Source organism: Hordeum vulgare, chromosome 1H (genome assembly GCF_904849725.1).
Source record: "Hordeum vulgare subsp. vulgare chromosome 1H, MorexV3_pseudomolecules_assembly, whole genome shotgun sequence".
Classification (NCBI taxonomy): Eukaryota; Viridiplantae; Streptophyta; class Magnoliopsida; order Poales; family Poaceae; genus Hordeum; species Hordeum vulgare.
This window is the reverse complement of record NC_058518.1, coordinates 400025238-400046497: the sequence shown is the minus strand read 5'-3', so window position 1 is coordinate 400046497 and position 21260 is coordinate 400025238.

Here is a 21260-nt window from a genome sequence, read left to right as displayed (position 1 = left end):
GGTGAAGATGCGCGTCAGGAATGGCTCCAAGGTCGATGTGATCGTGGTCGGCACGATTCCTCTACATCTACCTTCGGGATTAGTTTTAAACCTTAATAATTGTTATTTAGTACCAGCTTTGAGCATGAAAATTGTACTGTTGGGGAACGTCGCATGGGAAAGAAAAAATTTCCTACGCGCACGAAGACCTATCATGGTGATGTCCATCTACGAGAGGGGATATTCGATCTACGTACCCTTGTAGATCGCACAGCAGAAGCGTTAAGAAACGCGGTTGATGTAGTGGAACGTCCTCACGTCCCTCGATCCGCCCCGCGAACCGTCCCGCGATCCATCCCACGATCTAGTGCCGAACGGACGGCACCTCCGCGTTCAGCACACGTACAGCTCGACGATGATCTCGGCCTTCTTGATCCAGCAAGAGAGACGGAGAGGTAGATGAGTTCTCCGGCAGCGTGACGGCGCTTCGGAGGTTGGTGGTGATCTAATCTCAGCAGGGCTCCGCCCGAGCTCCACAGAAACGCGATCTAGAGGTAAAACCGTGGAGGTATGTGGTCGGGCTGCCGTGGCAAAGTTGTCTCAAATCAGCCCTAAAACCTCCGTATATATAGGTGGGAGAGGGGGGGCCTTGCCTTGGGGCTCTAGGAGCCCCAAGGGAGTCGGCCGAGCCAAGGGGGGGAGTCCTCCCCTTCCAAACCGAATCCAACTAGGTTTGGAAGGTGGAGTCCTTCCCCTTTTTCCCACCTCCTCTTTTTTTTTCCTTTTTCTCTTTTATTTTCTTCCTATGGCGCATAGGGCCTTCTTGGGCTGTCCCCGGGGTGGGTTCCCCCCCCCCCCCAGTGAACACCCGGAACCCATTCGTCATTCCCGGTACATTCCCGGTAACTCCGAAAACGTTCCGGTAATCAAATGAGGTCATCCTATATATCAATCATCGTTTCCGGACCATTCCGGAAACCCTCGTGACGTCCGTGATCTCATCCGGGACTCCGAACAACATTCGGTAACCAACCATATAACTCAAATACGCATATAACAACGTCGAACCTTAAGTGTGCAGACCCTGCGGGTTCGAGAACTATGCAGACATGACCCGAGTGACTCCTCGGCCAATATCCAATAGCGGGACCTGGATGCCCATATTGGATCCCACATATTCTACGAAGATCTTATCGTTTGAATCTCAGTGCCAAGGATTCATATAATCCCGTATGTCATTCCGTTTGTCCTTCGGTAGGTTACTTGCCCGAGATTCGATCGTCACTATCCGCATACCTATTTCAATCTCGTTTACCGGCAAGTCTCTTTACTCGTTCCATAATACAAGATCCCGCAACTTACACTAAGTCACATTGCTTGCAAGGCTTGTGTGTGATGTTGTATTACCGAGTGGGCCCCGAGATACCTCTCCGTCACACGGAGTGACAAATCCCAGTCTCGATCCATACTAACTCAACGAACACCTTCGGAGATACCTGTAGAGCATCTTTATAGTCACCCACTTACGTTGCGACGTTTGATACACACAAAGCATTCCTCCGGTGTCAGTGAGTTATATGATCTCATGGTCATAGGAACAAATACTTGACACGCAGAAAACAGTAGCAACAAAATGACACGATCAACATGCTACGTCTATTAGTTTGGGTCTAGTCCATCACATGATTCTCCTAATGATGTGATCCCGTTATCAAGTGACAACACTTGCCTATGGTCAGGAAACCCTGACCATCTTTGATCAACGAGCTAGTCAACTAGAGGCTTACTAGGGACAGTGTTTTGTCTATGTATCCACACATGCACTGTGTTTCCAATCAATACAATTATAGCATGGATAATAAACGATTATCATGAAGCAAAGAAATATAATAATAACTAATTTATTATTGCCTCTAGGGCATATTTCCAACAGTCTCCCACTTGCACTAGAGTCAATAATCTAGTTCACATCACCATGTGATTTCAACGAATCCAACACCCATATAGTTATGGGGTCTGATCAAGTCTTGCTCGTGAGAGAGGTTTTAGTCAACGGTTCTGAATCTTTCAGATCCGTGTGTTCTTTACAAATCTTTATGTCATCTTATAGATGTTGCTACTATGTGCTATTCGGAAATACTCCAAACATCTACTCTACTATACGAATCCGTTTCACTACTCATAGTTATCCAGATTAGTGTCAAAGCTTGCATCGACGTAACCCTTTACGGCGAACTCTTTAACCACCTCCATAATTGAGAAAAATTCCTTAGTCTATTTAGTTACTAAGGATAACTTTGACCACTGATCAGTGATTCAATCCTGGATCACTATGTGTACCTCTTAACAGACTTGTGGCAAGGCACACATCAGGTGTGGTACTCAGCATTGCATACTTTAGAGTCTACGGCTAAGGCATAGAAGACGACCTTCGTCTATTCTCTTTATTCTGCCGTGGTCGGGTTTTGACTCTTACTCAAATTCACACCTTACAACACAATCAAGAACTCCTTCTTTGCTGATCTATTTCGAATTCCTTCAAAAACTTGTCAAGGCATGCATCTTGTTGAAACTTCTATTAAGCGTTTTGATCTATCTCCATAGATCTTGATGCTCAACGTTCAAGTAGCGCAATCCAGGTATTCTGTGGAAAACTCCTTTCAAACAACCTTGTATGCTTTACAGAAATTCTACATTACTTCTGATCCACAATATGTCAACCACACATACTTATCAGAAATTCTATAGTGCTCCCACTCACCTTTTTGGAAATACAAGTTTCTCATAAACCTTGTACAAACCCAAAATCTTTGATCATCTCATCAAAGTGTATATTCCAACTCCGAGATGCTTGCACCAGTCCATTGAAGGATCGCTGGAGCTTGCATACTTGCTAGTATCTTTAGGATTGACAAAACCTCCTGGTTGTATCACATACAATGTTTGCTCAAGGAAACCATCGAGGAAACAATGTTTTGACATCCTATGTGCAATATTTCGTAAATAATACAGCAACTACTAACATAATTCTAACATACTTTTAGCATCGCTACAAGTGAGAAAGTCTCATCATAGTCAACTGTTTGATCTTGTCGGAAACATCTTTGCGACAAGTCGAGCTTTTCTTAATTGTGACTTATCACCATCATCGTCTGTCTTCCTTTTAAAGATCCATCGTTACTCAATAGTCCTATGACCATCAAGTAGTTCTTCCAAAGTCTAACTTTGTTTTCATACATGGATCCTCTCTCGGATTTCATGGCCTCCAGCCATTTGTCGGAATCCGGGCCCACCATTGCTTTCTTCATAACTCGTAGGTTCACTGTTGCTCAACAACATGACCTCCAATACAGGGTTACCGTACCACTCTGCAGTAGTACGCGACCTTGTCAACCTACGAGGTTTGTAGTAACCTGATCCGATGCTCGATGATCACCATCATCAGCTTTCACTTCAATTGGTGTAGGCACCACAGGAACAACTTCCTGCGCCCTACTACACATTGGTTGAAGTGATGGTTCAAATAACCTCATCAAGTTCTACCACCCTCCCACTCAATTCTTTCGAGAGAAACCTTTCCTCGAGAAAGGATCCGTTTCTAGAAACAAACACTTTGCTTTCGGATCAGAGATAGGAGATGTACCCAACTGTTTTGGATATCCTATGAAGATGCATTTATCTGCTTTGGGTTCGAGCTTATCAGACTGAAACTTTTTCACACAAGTGTCGAAGCCCCAAACTTTCAAGAAACGACAGTTTAGATTTCTCCAAACCTCAGTCTATACTGTGTCATCTCAACGGAAATACGCGGTGCCCTATTTAAAGTGAATGCGGTTGTATCTAATGCATAACCCATAAACGAGAGTAGTAATTCGATAAGATACATCATAGCATGCACCATACCAAATAGTGTGTGGCTATGATGTTCAGACACATCATCACACTATGATGTTCCAGGTGGCATGAACTGCGAAACAATTTCCACATTGCCTTAACTACGTACCAAAACTCGTAACTCAGATATTCATTTCTATGATCATACCGTAGACAGTTTATCCTCTTGTTACGACGAACTTCACTCCTGAAACAGAATTGAACTTTTCAATATTTCAGACTTGTGATTCATTAAGTAAATACTCTTGTATCTACTCAAATCGTCATTGAAGTAAGAACATAATGATATCCACTACGTGCCTCAGCACCCATTGGACTGCATACATCGAAATGTATCACTTCCAACAAGTTACTATCTTGTTTCATCTCAATGAAAACAAGGCCTTGCTCATGTGGTATGATTTGCACGTCACTAGTGATTCAAAATTAAGTGAGTATAAAGATCCATCAGCATGGAGCCTCTTCATGCAATTTATACCAACATGACTCAAGCGGCAGTGCCACAAGTAAGTGGTACTATCATCATTACCTCGTATCTTTTGGCACCAATATCATGAACATGTGTAACACTACGATCGAGATTCAATAAATCATTGAAGGTGATTATTCAAGCAAATAGAGTAACCATTATTCTCTTTAAATGAATAATCGTATTGCAATAAACACGATCCAATCATGTTCATGCTTAACGCAAGCACCAAATAACAATTATTTAGGTTTAACACCAATCCCGATGGTAGAGGGAGTGTGCGACGTTTGATCATATCAACCTTGGAAACACTTCCAACACGTATCGTCACCTCGCCTTTAGCTAGTCTCCGTTTATGCCGTAGCTTTCATTTCGTGTTACTAATCACTTAGCAACCGAACCGGTATCCAATACCCTCGTGCTACTAGGAGTACTAGTAAAGTACACATCAACACCATGTATATCAAATATACTTCTTTCGACTTTTGCCAGCCTTCTTATCTACCAAGTATCTAGAGTTGCTCCGCCTCAGTGACCGTTCCCCTCATAACAGAAGCACTTAGTCCCGGGCTTTGGGTTTAATCTAGGGTCTCTTCATTAGTGCAGCAACTGTTTTGCCGTTTCACGAAGTATCCCTTCTAGCCCTTGCCTTTCTTGAAACTTAGTGGTTTTACTAACCATCAACTATTGATCCTCCTTCTTGATTTCTACTTTCGCAGTGTCAAACATCACGAATCGCTCAAGGCTCATTGTATCTATCCTTGATATGTCATAGTTCATCACGAAGCTCTCACAGCTTGGTGGATGTGACTTTGGAGAACCATCACTATCTCATCTGGAAGATTAACTCCCACTTGATTCAAGCGATTGTCGTACTCAGACAATCTGAGCACACGCTCAATGATTGAGCTTTTCTCCTTTACTTTGTGGACAAAGAATCTTGTCGGAGGTCTCGTACCTCTTAACAAGGGCACAAGCATGAAATCACAATTTCATCTCTTTAGAACATCACTTATGTTCCGTGACGTTTCAAAACATCTTCGGCGCCTTGCTTCTAAGCCATTAAGTATTTTGCACTGAACTATCGTGTAGTCTTCAGAAACGTGTATGTCGGATGTTCACAACATCCACAGACGACACTCGAGGTGCAGCACACCGAGTGGTGCATTAAGGACATAAGCCTTCTGGCAGCAACGAGGACAATCCTCGGCTTTACAGACTCAGTCTGCAAAGTTTGCTACCATCAACTTTCAACTAAATTTTCTCTAGGAACATATAAAAAGAGTAGAGCTATAGCGCAAGCTACATCGTAATTCGCAAAGACCATTTAGACTATGTTCATGACAATTAGTTCAATTAATCATATTACTTAAGAACTCCCACTCAAAAAGTACATCCCTCTAGTCATTTGAGTGGTACATGATCCAAATCCACTATCTCAAGTCCGATCATCACGTGAGTTGAGAATAGTTTTAGTGGTAAGCATCTCTATGCTAATCATATCAACTATACGATTCATGCTCGACCTTTCGGTCTCATGTGTTCCGAGGCCATGTCTGCACATGCTAGGCTCGTCAAGCTTAACCCGAGTGTTCCGCGTGTGCAACTGTTTTGCACCCGTTGTATGTGAACGTTGAGTCTATCACACCCGATCATCACGTGGTGTCTCGAAACGAAGAACTGTCGCAACGGTGCACAGTCGGGGAGAACACAATTTCGTCTTGAAATTTTAGTGAGAGATCACCTCATAATGCTACCGTCGTTCTAAGCAAGATAAGGTGCATAAAGGATTAACATCACATGCAATTCATAAGTGACATGATATGGCCATCATCATGTGCTTCTTGATCTCCATCACCAAAGCACCGGCACGATCTTCTTGTCACCGGCGTCACACCATGATCTCCATCATCATGATCTCCATCAACGTTTCGCCATCGGGGTTGTCGTGCTACTCATGCTATTACTACTAAAGCTACGTCCTAGCAATATAGTAAACGGATCTGCAAGCACAAACGTTAGTTTAAAGACAACCCTATGGCTCCTGCCGATTGTCGTACCATCGACGTGCAAGTCGATATTAACTATTACAACATGATCATCTCATACATCCAATATATCACATCACATCGTTGGCCATATCACATCACAAGCATACCCTGCAAAAACAAGTTAGACGTCCTCTAATTGTTGTTGCATGTTTTACGTGGTGACCATGGGTATCTAGTAGGATCGCATCTTACTTACGCAAACACCACAATGGAGATATATGAATTGCTATTTAACCTCATCCAAGGACCTCCTCGGTCAAATCCGATTCAACTAAAGTTGGAGAAACCGACACTCGCCGGTCATCTTTGAGCAACGGAATTACTCGTAGCGATGAAACCAGTCTCTCGTAAGCGTGCGAGTAATGTCAGTCCAAGCCGCTTCAATCCAACAATACCACGGAATCAAGAAAAGACTAAGGAGGGCAGCAAAACGCACATCACCGCCCACAAAAACTTTTGTGTTCTACTCGAGAAGACATCTACACATGAACCTAGCTCATGATGCCACTGTTGGGGAACGTCGCATGGGAAACAAAAAATTTCCTACGCGCACGAAGACCTATCATGGTGATGTCCATCTACGAGAGGGGATATTCGATCTACGTACCCTTGTAGATCGCATAGCATAAGCGTTAAGAAACGCGGTTGATGTAGTGGAACGTCCTCACGTCCCTCGATCCGCCCCGCGAACCGTCGCGCGAACCGTCCCACGATCTAGTGCTGAACGGACGACACCTCCGCGTTCAGCACACGTACAGCTCGACGATGATCTCGGCCTTCTTGATCCAGCAAGAGAGACGGAGAGGTAGATGAGTTCTACAACAGCGTGACGGCGCTCCGGAGGTTGGTGGTGATCTAATCTCAGCAGGGCTCCGCCTGAGCTCCACAGAAACGCGAGCTAGAGGTAAAACCGTGGAGGTATGTGGTCGGGCTGCCGTGGCAAAGTTGTCTCAAATCAGCCCTAAAACCTCCGTATATATAGGTGGGAGAGGGGGGCATTCCTTGGGGCTCAAGGAGCCCCAAGGGGGTCGGCCGAGCCAAGGGGGGGAGTCCTCCCCTTCCAAACCGAATCCAACTAGGTTTGGAAGGTGGTGTCCATCCCCTTTTTCCCACCTCCTCTTTTTTTTCCTTTTGCTCTTTGATTTTTTCTATGGTGCATAGGGCCTTCTTGGGCTGTCCCACCAGCCCACTAAGGGTTGGTGCGCCACCCCCAAAGCCTATGGGCTTCCCCGGGGTGGGTTGCCCCCCCCGGTGAACACCCGGAACCCATTCGTCATTCCCGGTACATTCCCGGTAACTCCGAAAACCTTCCGGTAATCAAATGAGGTCATCCTATATATCAATCTTCATTTCCGGACCATTCCGGAAACCCTCGGGACGTCCGTGATCTCATCCGGGACTCCGAACTACATTCGGTAACCAACCATATAACTCAAATATGCATATAACAACGTCGAACCTTAAGTGTGGAGACCCTGCGGGTTCGAGAACTATGCAGACATGACCCGAGTGACTCCTCGGCCAATATCCAACAGCGGGACCTGGATGCCCATATTGGATCCCACATATTCTACGAAGATCTTATTGTTTGAACCTCAGTGCCAAGGATTCATATAATCCCGTATGTCATTCCGTTTGTCCTTCGGTATGTTACTTGCCCGAGATTCGATCGTCAGTATCCGCATACCTATTTGAATCTCGTTTACTGGCAATTGTCTTTACTCATTCCGTAATACAAGATCCCGCAACTTACACTAAGTCACATTGCTTGCAAGGCTTGTGTGTGATGTTGTATTACCGAGTGGGCCCCGAGATACCTCTCCGTCACACGGAGTGAAAAATCCCAGTCTCGATCCATACTAACTCAACGAACACCTTCCGAGATACCTGTAGAGCATCTTTATAGTCACCCACTTACGTTGCGACGTTTGATACACACAAAGCATTCCTCCGGTGTCAGTGAGTTATATGATCTCATGGTCATAGGAACAAATACTTGACACGCAGAAAACAGTAGCAACAAAATGACACGATCAACATGCTACGTCTATTAGTTTGGGTCTAGTCCATCACATGATTCTCCTAATGATGTGATCCCGTTATCAAGTGACAACACTTGCCTATGGTCAGGAAACCTTGACCATCTTTGATCAACGAGCTAGTCAACTAGAGGCTTACTAGGGACAGTGTTTTGTCTATGTATCCACACATGCACTGTGTTTCCAATCAATACAATTATAGCATGGATAATAAACGATTATCATGAAAAAAGAAATATAATAATAACTAATTTATTATTGCCTCTAGGGCATATTTCCAACATGTATCAGGGTCTTGTTTAATGCGAGACGACTACTCATTTAAGTCAGAGAATAATGGTTGTTCTATTTATATGAGTGATATATTTTATGGTCATGCTCCGCTGGTGAATGGTTTATTCTTGATGAATCTCGATCGTGACGTTACACTTCACAGTGTGAGTACCAAAAGATGTAAAGTTGATAATGATAGTCCCACATACTTGTGGCACTGTCGCCTTGGTCATATCGGTGTTAAGCGCATGAAGAAGCTCAATACTAATGGACTATTAGAGTCTCTTGACTTTGAATCATTTGACACATGCGAGCCGTGCCTCATGGGCAAGATGACTAAGACTCCATTCTCAGGAATAATGGAGAGAGCGATAGACTTATTGGAATAATACATACTGATGTATGTGGTCCAATGAACGTTGAAGCTCGCGGTGGCTACCATTATGTTCTCACTCTCACCGATGATTTGAGTAGGTATGGGTATATCTACTTAATGAAGCACAAATCTGAGGCATTTGAAAAGTTGAAGGAATTTTAGAGTGAGGTTGAGAATCAACGTGACAAAAAAAAATAAGTGTCCACGATTTGATCGTGGAGGAGAATATTTGAGTCACGAGTTTGGCACACACCTTAGGAAGTGTGGAATTGTTTCACAACTGACTCCGCCTCGCACACCACAACGTAACAGAGTGTCTGAACGTCGTAATCGCACTTTATTAGATATGGTACGATGTATGATGTCTCTTACCGACTTACCGCTTTCGTTTTGGGTATACGCATTAGAAACTCCAGCATTCACTTTAAATAGGGCACCATCTAAATGCGTTGAGACAACACCATATGAACTATGGTTTGGCAAGAAACCTAAGATGTCGTTTCTAAAAGTTTGGGGCTGCGATGCTTATGTGAAGAAACTTCAACTAGAAAAGCTCGAACCCAAAGCGGAGAAATGCGTATTCATAGGATACCTTAAGGAAACTATTGGGTATACCTTCTATCTTAGATCCGAAGGTAAAACCTTTGTTGCCAAGAACGGATCCTTTCTAGAGAAAGAGTTTCTCTCGAAAGAAGTAAGTGGGAGGAAAGTAGAACTTGATGAGGTAATTACACCCCCTCTCGAACCGGAGAGTAGCGCAGCGCGGGAAATTGTTCATGTGGCGCCTACGCCAACTGTAGAGGGAGTTAATGATGATGATCATGAAGCTTCGGATCAAGTTACTACTGAACCGCGAAGGTCCACAAGGGTACGCTCCGCACCGGAGTGGTTTGGCAACCCTGTGATGGAAATCATGTTGTTAGACAACGGTGAACCTTCGAACTATGAAGAAGCAATGGCGGGCCCAGATTCCAACAAATTGCTTGAGGCTATGAAATCCGAGATAGGATCCATGTATGAGAACAAAGTATGGGCTTTGGTGGACGAGCCCGATGATCGGCAAATGATAGAAAATAAATGGATCTTTAAGAAGAGGACTAATGCAAACGGTAATGTGACCGTTTACAAAGGTCGACTTGTAGCAAAGGGTTTTCGACAAATTCAAGGAGTTGACTACGATTAGACTTTCTCTCCCGTAGTGAAGCTGAAGTCAGTCCGAATCATGTTACCAATTGCCGCCTTTTATGATTATGAAATTTGGCAAATGGACGTCAAAACAACGTTCCTTAACGGGTATCTTAAGGAAGAGTTGTATATGATGCAACCAGAAGGTTTTGTCGACCCTAAGAGTGCTAACAAGGTATGCAAGCTCCAGCGCTCCATCTATGGGCTGGTGCAAGCATGTCGGAGTTGGAACATTCACTTTAATGAGGTGATTAAAGCGTTTTGGTTCATACAGTTTATGGAGAAGCCTGTCTATACAAGAAAGTGAGTGGGAGCTCTGTAGCTTTCCTCATATTATATGTGGATGACATATTATTGATGGGGAATAATATAGAGTTACTGGAGATCATAAAGGCCTATTTTAACAAGAGTTTTTCAATGATGGACCTTGGAGAAGCTGCATACATATTAGGCATCAAGATCTATAGAGATAGACTGAGACGCCTCATAGGTATTTCGCAAAGTACATACCTTGACAAGATATTGAAGAAGTTCAATATGGAAAACTCAAAGAAGGGGTTCTTTCTAGTTTTGCAAGGTATAAGATTGAGTAAGACTCTGTCACCGACCACGACAGCAGATAGAGAGAAGATGAGTACTGTCCCCTACGCTTCAGCCGTAGGCTCTCTAATGTATGCCATGCTGTGTACCAGACCTGATATAAACCTTGCCATAAGTTTGGTAGGGAGGTACCAAAGTGATCCCGGTATGGAACACTGGACATCGGTCAAGAATATCCTTAAGTACCTGAAGAGGACTAATGAGATGTTTCTCGTTTATGGAGGTGACGAAGAGCTCGTCGTAAAGGGTTACGTCGATGCTAGCTTCGACAAAGATCCGGATGACTCTAAGTCACAGACCGGATACGTGTATGTTTTGAATGGCGGTGTAGTGGGCTGGTGTAGCAGCAAGGAAGAAGTCGTGGCAGCATCTACATGTGAAGCAAAGTACATAGCTACTTCAGAAGCGGCTCATGAAGGGATTTGGATGAAGGAGCTCATCACCGACCTAGGAGAAGTTTGAAGCGTGTCGGGTCCGATGACACTCTTCTGTGATAACACTGGGCTATTGCCACAACCAAGGAGCCCAGGTTTCACCGGAAGACCAAGCCTATCAAACGCCGCTAGAACTCCATCCAGGACCATGTCCAGAGTGGAATAATAGATATTTTTAAAGTGCACACGGATCTGAATATTGCACATCCGTTGACTAAACCTCTTCCTCGAGCAAAACATGATCAACACCACAATGCTATGGGTGTTCGATACATCACAATTTAACTAGATTATTGACTCTAGTGCAAGTGGGAGACTGTTGGAAATATGCCCTAGAGGCAATAATAAAATGGTTATTATCATATTTCCTTCTTCAAGATAATCTTCTATTGTTCATGCTATAATTATATTAACAGGAAACAATAATACATGTGTGAATAAATAGATCACAATGTGTCCCCAGCAAGCCTCTAGTTGGCTAGCTCGTTGATCAATAGATGGTCATGGTTTCCTGATCATGGACATTAGATGTCATTGATAATGGGATCACATCATTGGAAGAATGATGTGATGGACAAGACCCAATCCTAAGCATAGCATTAGATCGTGTTGTTCGTATGCTAAAGCTTTTCTAATGTCAAGTGTCTTTTCCTTCGATCGTGAGATTGTGCAACTCCTGGATACCGTAGGAGTGCTTTGGATGTATCAAACGTCACAACATAACTGGGTGACTATAAAGGTGCACTACGGGTATCTCCGAAAGTGTTTGTTGGGTTGGTACGAATCGAGATCGGGATTTGTCATTCCGTGTGACAGAGAGGTATCTCTGGGCCCACTCAATATAACATCATCATGAGCTCAATGTGACTAAGGAGTTAGTCACACGATGATGTGCTACGGAACGACTAAAGAGACTTACCAGCAACGAGATTGAACAAGGGTATCGAATCGCGGCAAGTTCTATACCGACAGATAAAGGGAATTGTATACGGGATTGATTGAATCCTTGACATCGTGGTTCATCCGATGAGATCATCGTGGAACATGTGGGATCCACCATGAGTATCCAGATCCTGCTGATGGTTATTGGCCGGAGAGTATCTCGGTCATGTCTGCATGCCTCCCAAACCCGTAGGGTCTACACACTTAAGGTTCGATGACGCTAGGGTTATAGGGAATTGCTGTACGAGGTTACCGAAGGTTGTTCGGAGTCCCGGATGAGATCCCGGACGTCACGAGGAACTTTGGAATGGTCCGGAGGTAAAGATTGATATATAGGATGGATGGGTTTGGACGCCGGAAATGTTTCGGGCACCACCGGCAAAGTGCCGGTACCACCGGAAGGGTTCCGAAGGTCCGTCGGGAGGGGCCTCCAGCCCCAGGAGGCTACATGGGCCAAGTGTGAGAGGGAAACAGCCCCTAGGTGGGCTGGTGCGGCCACCACACCCAGCCCAAGGCGCCTAGAGAGGGAAAGGGGGGGGGGAAACCCTAAGGCCCACCAGGGGTGCGCAACCCCTTTCTCTCCCTCCTCGCCGCCACCGCCTCTCCCATCTAGGGCTGCCGCCCCCCTTTAGGTGGGCAACCCTAAAGGGGGCTCCACCCTCCCTTCCCCCTATATATAGCGAGGGGTTTTGGCCTATGAGAACACGGTTTTCCATCTCTGTCGGCGCAGCCCTGTCTCTCTTCTTCCTCCTCTCCCACGGTGCTTGGCGAAGCCCTGTCAGGACACCTCGTCTCCCATCGACACCACGCCGTCGTGCTGCTTGTCGTGGTTTTGTCACCGAAGATGTCCTCGCGACAGGACTTAAAGATGGAGCCATCGCACCTTGGTGGCGACTCAAAGGGGGTGAGCGAAAGCGAGACTCAGATTTACCCAGGTTCGGCCCCTCGTGAGGAGGTAAAAGCCTACGTCCTGCTTTTTGTAGATTGATGATGGTTTCGATTACAAGGAGGGCGTAAGTCGCCTGACCTAGCTCTCGATTCTCTCTAACTCGCCTAACCCTTCCCTCGGACTCGCCTTTATATACAGGTTGAGGCCCTAGGGTTTACAAAGTCCTGCTATCCTACACTTGTTAGTTTTCCTTATCTCTAAGTCGCCGTGCTCCCCAAGATGAAGAGCTTCCTTGAGATTCCATCAACCGCACGGTCTTCTTGAACCACCCCACAACTCCTGGGCCACTAGACACATGGCCAAAGGTGAGTCGCCCCTTTGGTGACCCGACCCATTAAGGGCGGGTTACCCACAGGTAACATCCCCAACATTAGGCCCCAGATTGTCATGAATTCATTCGTGTCAATAAACTCCCTTCAATCTTGGGGCAACTCTCCTTATTTCCAGCCTTCGGCGAACGCTGAGCCGCCATTCGTGGCACTCTAACTCGAGTCGCCATACAGCATTAAAGGGTGTCGCCTCATCTCCTCGGTTCCAGTTCCCAAACACTGTAACTGTCAGCGAATCTTTCGCCCATAATTGTTTATCCCGAAAATCTAGGCGTCATCATTGCGTTTACTGACTTGCCGCCTCGATTCCCGTGTTGATAGCCTCGTTTCCCATTCCTACTCCTTAAATACTGAGGGAAATGGGGGGGGAAGAGGAACCTCGTCACCTACCCCCATTCTCCCTTCGTCTTTGCCTTCATTTCCACGCACCGGCCTCCCGACATAGTCTCCGAGCTCCAGCGTCCCGGCGACGTCCTCAGCTCCGGCGTCCGGCATCATCCTCGGCTCCCGGAGTCTTTCTCCATCGACCGCGGCTCTCCCGGCGGAAAGGAATACGAAGGCCCGAGCCTCCGTTCCCGGCGGCGATCCCCTGTTACCAGGTACACTTCTTCCCTTTCTTAGGTGTAGACCAAGAACTCCATGGCCGTAGCTCTCAACTCCATAGCAGGATGAACACCTTCAGCCATAGTAGATCTGCGCCCCGTTGCCATGATTAGCTTCAGATTGCAATAGGCATCATCCATTTTAATCTTGACCTCCCGCTAGTTCAAACCCATGTCCTGTTGACCAGCTCAGGAGTGGTACTATATGCGCAGTTCATCGCCATTACCTCAGACAATATCTTCTTATTTTTTACCTGTCTGTAGATCCATAGCTTTCCGCCTATCTACAGAAACATGTTTTTTTCACCCATTGAGAATATATCTAAGGACAAGAATGTTTCCAAGAGTCGCCTTTTAGATTCAGCCTTCATGGTGACTCAGTTTAATTACTGTAGTCAGGACGCCCCTTTCTTTCAGTCTCGTGGGCGAGTTACCAAACCTTTTTGTGAACACCATAGACCCGTACCAGCGGGTTAGAATACTTCTTAATCTTTGCTGAGTCGCCTCGCACTCCTGTTTTTTTTGTAGTCATGACCATCACGAAGTGTGATTGGTTGCCAACCAAAGTCGATGATGCCACTCTCGAGAAATACGTCGAGGGGGGTCTCCTTGACAGTAAAGAGATTATTGGTTGGAGAACCGCCCCGGGCGAGTTGATTCCCAACCCGGGGCCAGGAGAAGTGGTGATCTTTACGGACTACCTCGAGCATGGATTCAAGCCGCCTGGATCAAAGTTCTTCCGAGATGTCCTGCACTTCTTCAACCTTCATCCTCAAGACCTAGGACCCAATTCCATCACCAATCTATGCCAATTCTAGGTTTTGTGCGAAGTGTACTTACAGAAAGAACCCTCGGTCCCTTTGTTCTGGAACTTCTTCCACTTAAATCGCCAAACCGAGTTCTCCAACAGTCCCAACAATGAACTCGGAGGAGTCAAAGTTCAGAGACGCCGCAAGCGTGGATTCCCGGCAGTTCTTTTGCCCAGTCACCCCAAAGGATGGGTCGAGTCATGGTTCTACTGCCAGAACACTGCTCCACGAGGCAAGAACCCTCTTCCGAGTTTTAGAGCAGACCGTTTGCCTATGGACTTACTGAAGAAGAAGAGTCGGAGTTCATTCCACTCTTTTTAGATCTAAAATTCTTGTACAACAAAGGGCTCACCGGGATCGACCTGTTCTGCTGGTGGATAGAGTGGAATATCCATCCCTTGAGCCGCCGCGACGGGTGGATGTATGATTATGATGGCACTTTAGAGCATCCCCAGCGCGCCAGTCGCCGCCAACTTTCAGAGAGCGAAATCATCGGAATCATCAAGAGATTAACCGGTGAGCCTCTGGAAGAATGTGCCAAGATCGGTCTCAGAGCCTTCTGCCGTGCCAACCCAGTGCCTCCAGTAAGAATCTAAGTCGCCACTTGTCTTGTTTATACTTAGCAACTTTCATGATTAAAGACCTGCCTTCATTTGTCAGAAAACCGATGTGTTTTGGCGGAGGGGTCCCAAATCCGTCCCCCAAAGTCCACCAAGGCGCCACCCAAGAAGAAGAAAACGGTGAGCAAGAAGAAAACCGCCATCAAAGATTCATCCTTTGTTGGCGACTCTCATGCTGACGAGGCGAATTCTGAGGTAAGGCTTCTTTCTTGTCCCTTCTCTATATGTTCCGACTTAAGTTTATACCATATTTATTTTCATGTAGGGTGATGACGATGAGAGCAAGAATGATGCAGTCAAGGTAATTTCCATTTCTTCCGACTCACCTTCTTCTACTCCTAGACCAGCGAGGCGGATCTGCGGAAAAGTGCCCATGTCTCAACCTCATGATTATATGGGCCCTGATTTCCTTTTGAAGAAAGCAAGATTCACCCCTCTCGCAAGACCCGCAGTCTCTCTGGCGACTTAGTCAGTGGACTGCCCGAGAAGACAACCGGTCGCAAACGGACTAGTGAGGTACGCCTGTCTTGCTGTATCTTTTGACGTGTGAAATATAACCTGGCATTTTTGTGACTTTCAAACCTTTGTCATGTCATACTTCTCCTCCCACATCTGGTGACTCGGCCATCTTTGCTCTCCCGCCGATGGTTCGCGTGCAAGGCTAAGTTTACACTGTTAACCCTGGCTTTTTAAACAATAACATGTGCTTTCAACGTTGGCGCTTTATCGGAGGGCCCAAGCAAAGAAAAGGAAAACCGCCGACTCTCCTTCTGCACAGCAAACAACTGATGCCTTAGGTGCGGGCACATCTATTCCCGAGGCTGAAGGGGAGCAAAAGGCGGTTTGCGATATTCCTGCAGGCCACATTCCCAATGCCCAAGATGACTTGCCCGTCATTTTGAAAGAACCCGCTGGCCAGAGTAACCCGCCAAGCCCTCTCAAGGCGACCGACGATCCAGACGTCGTGGTTACCGGCTTTGGCTACTCTACTCCTCCGGCTACCGTGCTCTCCAAACATACCTCGAAGGGAAGTCGCGTTTCCCCTGATGGCGACTCAGAAGATCTCCAACTTCCTCAATACGAGAAGCTGGAATTTGACCAGCTATGCTCCGGCTTCACAACTCACCTGGAGAAGGATTTTGAGATGAACAAAAGCCTGCTCTGCCTTATGAAGACCAAACAAGAGGTATGCGAATATATATTCCTATACTCATTAGCCTTCCGAGGGCCGGTTCATCTTTTTGAAGATGAGCCGGGTCTTTGAAGTAGAAGACTTCAACCTGTAGCCCCCAAGGGTTGGTCATCTTTTTCAGAAGATGAGCCGGGTCTTGTCAGAGAAAACTTCAACCTGTTGCTCCCAAGGGCCAGGTCATCTTTTTCAGAAGATGAGCCGGGTCTTGTATGAGAAAACTTCAACCTGTAGCCCCCAAGGGTCGGGTCATCTTTTTTGAAGATGAGCCGGGTCTTGTAATAGAAAACTTCAACCTGTAGGCCCCAAGGGTCGGGTCATCTTTTTTGAAGATGAGCCGGGTCTTGTAATAGAAAACTTCAACCTGTAGCCACCAAGGGCCGGGTCATCTTTTTTGAAGATGAGCCGGGTCTTGTAATAGAAAACTTCAACCTGTAGCCCCCAAGGGCCGGGTCATCTTTTTCAGAAGATGAGCTGGGTCTTGTATGTGGTATGACTTTTTGACAAAAAATCATACATTAGCCCCCAAGAGTCAGGAGTATTGCTTGCAAAAATTCTGAGACTTGTGTCCCCAAATTATCATATGCAGGAGTCTATGGCCTAGAGTGAGGCGGCGGTAGCCGACTTAAAGAAGAATTTGACTGGTCAACAGGATGCTTACTCTGGGCTGGAGGCTAAATTCTGCTTGCTGCAGGCCGAGTTAGAGAAAATGAAGGCTGACCAGGTGAAATTTGAGAAAAAATCCAACGCCGATTAAGCCGCCATCTTGAAGCGTGCTGAACAAGCAGAAGAAAAATTGAAAGCCGCCCAAAAGGAGCTGACTGGCTTGAAAAAGCATGTATCCAACATGATAGTCGCCATATTTGGTAACTTTGATTGCTGAATGCCTTTTGATTAACCATGTTGGGATAAAAAATCTCCAAATACTTATGCCCCTATTGCAGGTGCCCGAGGCGTCAAGCTGCCAGACCACTGTATGACTAAATTGAGGGCCATATACACCTTTGCTGAGCAGCTGTACACGGGAGGCGTGTTATCAATCAATGCAATGATGGGCAATAAGGATCCAACAATAACCATCAAGCAAATGCTCGGCTTCTTGTCCACGCTGCCTCCTCAAGTAGGAGAGTTAAAGAGATCCGCCGCCCGAACAGGTGTGTTGAACACCCTAAGTCGGTGCCTTGCGTATGCCCTGGAGCTCAAAACCGAGGAAATAGTCACCGGCTACCCTGAGCTGAAGGTTGATGGCACAGAATTCACTGAAGTGGATTATAAGCGAACCATCGTAGAATCGCGCTACGCGACGACTCAACTGGCGGCGAGTTTTGACCTGAAGAAGTATCAGTCCGCCTATGATGAAAACAATAAGAAAGTGACGCCTCCTTCTTATCAAATTGCCAGCCTGGTTCTCAGCCGCCCCAAGAATCCTTTCAATCTTGATTTGGACCTGTCTCAGTTCCTGGCTGAGGAAGATGAGTTCATCGCCTCATCCAGGTGTAACTGGAAGCTGGGCGATTTACGAATTGAAGGTGGATAAAGCTCAAGGCAAGGCGACTCGACGACGGCTTTACTTGCCCAAGGATTCTTCCTTTGCTGGGGAGTGATACCCATTTTGGTCGTGAGAGCCATGTAATTATGTTGCTAGTGTGGGTGAAACACCAAACATGCCATATTGTCTTTTGGACGGAACCATTTGTAGTCCGTGAACCTTTTCATGACTCGCCTACAACTTTTCATGAACCAAGCAATGGTTCCAAATTTGTCCTGGTCTGATAGGAAAACAATAGCTTTATTTCAGCAAGTGTATGTCCAGGAATAAACCATCCCCCTGAATCAGGGCGAGAGAGAAATCAGCCCCCGGGTTAGAAAAACATGAACCAGGGCGAGTTATAATCAAGACCAGTTCAAAAGAAAATTTTATCGACTCAATGAGTTTCGATAGGATAAAACGAGTCTGCATAACTCTCGTGTTACCCTTAGGAAGCTTTCCAAAAAAGCTTTGTTATTTTAGACCGGCTGATCAGGCGCGAGTCAAGCTTCTGTGAAGCGGGTTCAATGAACCAATGGTTTCTCTATTTTCCATGTGTGACTCTGGCCGGTACCTTTTATGTTTTAACCAAGACGACTTCAGGGTCCAAATAACAGATTGACTCGCCTTGAGTACATAGGTCCATGTGGCGACTTGTTCAACACATAGTCCAGTATAACCATTTGTAATGCAGTAATTTTTCGCTAGCCAAGAGGGTATTCAGGCTAAACTCAATGAGTGGAAGCCCCCAAGTGACATACGGTTTAGGAAGAAACCAGGCACGGGATTACAGAAGCGTATACGCTCTTACTTCAAAACGACTTGGGGACTAGTAGCCCACAAGTAAGCCGGTTTACTTCTCAAAAAACCATATAAGGCGCCTATGTTTGAACAGTGCGACATGGCAACTTTTGGTCCTCTTTGTCTTACCAGCATCCAGTTTTGAAATAAGTGCAGCATGGCGATTTATGCTCTCTGATGCTGATAGCGTCCATGTTTGGGCGACTTATAGAACAATAAAGACTCATGCTTTCAAAAGCTGAAACGACAAAGGACCCCGAAATTCGTATGTGTCGGCTTTATTGCTTTCAAAATTCATGGATTACAAAAACTTGATAAAAGAGAAAAAGGGAGCTCATGGCTCTATGTATAATAAGGCCGCAAATGGGCTATATTTCACGGGCGAGTTGTCTCAACCTCCGTGGTTGGTCGATCTGGACGAAGATCCATCAAATAGTAGGAGCCGTTCCGAAGATTCTTGCTGATGACAAACGATCCCTCCTGTGGAGGTGACAACTTGTGCATACCGGTATGATCTTGAATCAAACGGAGCACTAAGTCGCCTTCTTGGAAAGCTCGGCTCTTGACCCGGCGTCTATGATAATGGCGTAAATCCTGTTAGTAAATCGCCGACCGTGACGTGGCCAAGTCACGTTCCTCCTCCAAGGCGTCCAACGAGTCTTGCCGTGCTGACTCGTTGTCCTGCTCCACATAAGCGGCGACTCGCGGAGAATCATGTTTGATGTCGCTTGGTAACACCGCCTTCGCCCCATAGACGAGGAAGAAGGGAGTAAAACCCATGGAGTAGTTTGGAGTCGTCCTGATACTCCATAGAACTGACGGCAATTCCTCTACCCAAGATCCTGGCATGCGTTCCAAGGGCACCATGAGTCGGGGCTTAATTCCTCGTAATATTTCGTAATTCGCCCTCTCTGCTTGTCCATTAGACTGGGGGGCGCGCCACCACAGAAACATCAAGTCGGTATGCTCCCAGGAGCAGAACTCTTGCACTGCACCTTTGGAAAGGTTGGTTCCATTATCTGTAATGATACTATGTGGTTACCCAAACCGGAAAATTAGCTTTTTCAAGAATTTGACAGCTGTTTCGACGTTGCAACTGCTAACAGGTTCTGCTTCCACCCATTTGGTAAACTTGTCAACCGCCACCAGCAGATGAGTCTTTTTATTAGACGACATTTTTAAAGGGCCGACCATATCGAGCCCCCAAACTGCAAATGTCCAGGTGATTGGCATCATCCGCAATTCCTGAGCCGGCACATGCGTCTGTCACCCAAACTTTTGGTAGCCATCACATCGGCGAACGATTTCCTCCGCGTCTGCGTGAGCCATCAACCAATAGAACACATGCCGGAAGGATTTAGAAACCGAGGATCCGGATCCAACATGATGACCATAGTCACCCGCATGAATCTCATTGAGGATCATACATCCTTCCTTAGAAGAAACGCATCTTCGAAACACTCCTAAGGTGCTATGATTATGTAACTCGCCATTATGTATGATCATAGATTTGCACCGGCGGATAACTTGGCGTGCTAGCAACTCGTCGGCAGGTAACTCGCCTGTGGTGAGATACGCCATATAAGGAATCGCCCAATCCGGAGTAGCGCGAAGAGCCGCCACGAGTTGAGATTCAGGGTCTGGTACCGTCAGGTCTTCTTCCGAAGGCAGTTTTACAGACGGGTTATATAATATATCCAAAAATACATTGGGAGGAACCGGCTTACGCTGTGAACCAAGGAAGGAAAGAGCGTCCGCTGCTTCGTTAAGCTGTCGATCATTGTGATCCACTTGATAGCCACTGAAATGACCCGCCACGTCCGACACAGCTCGTCTGTAAGCCGCCATTAAAGGGTCTAGTGAATCCCAAGTGCCAGAAACCTGCTGCGCCACCAGATCGGAATAGCCCAAGCATCTCACTCTCGTGAGGTTCATCTCCTTGGCGAGTCGCAAACCATGAAGCAATGCTTCATATTCTGCTACATTGTTAGTACATCGAAACATGAGTCGGAGGACATAGCAAAACTTGTCACCGTGAGGCGAAGTTATCACCACGCCAGCCCCCGAGCCTTCCAACTGTCTGGACCCATCAAAGTAGATGGTCCAATATGTAAGATCTGGTCTTTCCTCAGGGATTTATAACTCGGTCCAATCATTGATGAAGTCCACGAGCTCTTGAGACTTGATAGCC